This window comes from Typopeltis vanoorti, chromosome 7 (assembly GCF_054136105.1).
Source record: "Typopeltis vanoorti isolate ZY-2024b chromosome 7, IOZ_Tvanoo_1.0, whole genome shotgun sequence".
Lineage (NCBI taxonomy): Eukaryota > Metazoa > Arthropoda > Arachnida > Uropygi > Thelyphonidae > Typopeltis > Typopeltis vanoorti.
Window position 1 is genome coordinate 83,381,613 of NC_143555.1, and position 845 is coordinate 83,382,457.

Below are 845 nucleotides of genomic sequence, written 5' to 3' on the forward strand. Positions count from 1 at the left end.
AGAGAGGCATGGAAGCGGACTGTTCATCAGATGCAACTCTCTTAAAGAAGAGGCCACAAGATTAGATTAGAGTATATATTGAAAGATGACCAATTTTTGCTATAAAGATATCACGAAAATTGAATGAGACTAAATCTTAGTTGAATATTTCTATGAAAATTTTCAAATTTCTATAATAAATTGCAGTTTATTTTCTAACACGATTACATTTTGCTGTGCCTCATCCCTTATCGAACTCGGGAACATTTCACCGACGATTGCTCAGGTTTCCCTTCATAGTTCGTGATACTCTTTCGCCTTTTACTAAAGATCACCGTGGAGGGGAGCATTGCAATGAGCTTATTGGCGAATTTTTGTAGTCTCACATTATGTGAGACTTATTAATATTAATATAAGCATAAGAATAGATTAAGTTAAGGTTAGGGTACTACATGCCAAAGAAATACGCGAACTTGACACTTAGCAGTTTAATGGTTATTCGCCGTGTTCAGTGTAGTGGACCCGTCGAAGGTAATTTTTTGTGAAAAGTAACTTCCGGTTACTGAGAAGTTTTTTTTACTAAAATTATTACTAATCGCCGATAAACTCTCCTCGATATCTCAAGTCAGGTATTTCTTTAGCACATATTATGCCCAAATGACTATTCGTTCAGTTCTGGATATAAAGAACATGAATAGAAGTGTGTATATCGTTATTTCAGGGTAGACAGGCAATTTTCTTCTTCTTGCTAAATGAGGCAAATTCAGTTTTTGAGCAATTCTACTGATTTACGCAACAGGGCCAGATTACCCTTATTTTTCCTCAAATTGCAGCGTAAACCAGATTAGGCAGAACTTTTATTGGAA

General features: G+C 35.5%; 1 non-coding gene across 1 annotated transcript; it reads left to right on the forward strand.

Moving 5' to 3' along the window:
- The first annotated feature begins 257 nt into the window (after positions 1 to 257).
- LOC150104816 (U5 spliceosomal RNA) lies at positions 258 to 378 on the forward strand. The gene has a single exon (XR_016548605.1). It is a non-coding gene; the product is annotated as a U5 spliceosomal RNA (small nuclear RNA).
- The last annotated feature ends 467 nt before the right edge of the window (positions 379 to 845 follow it).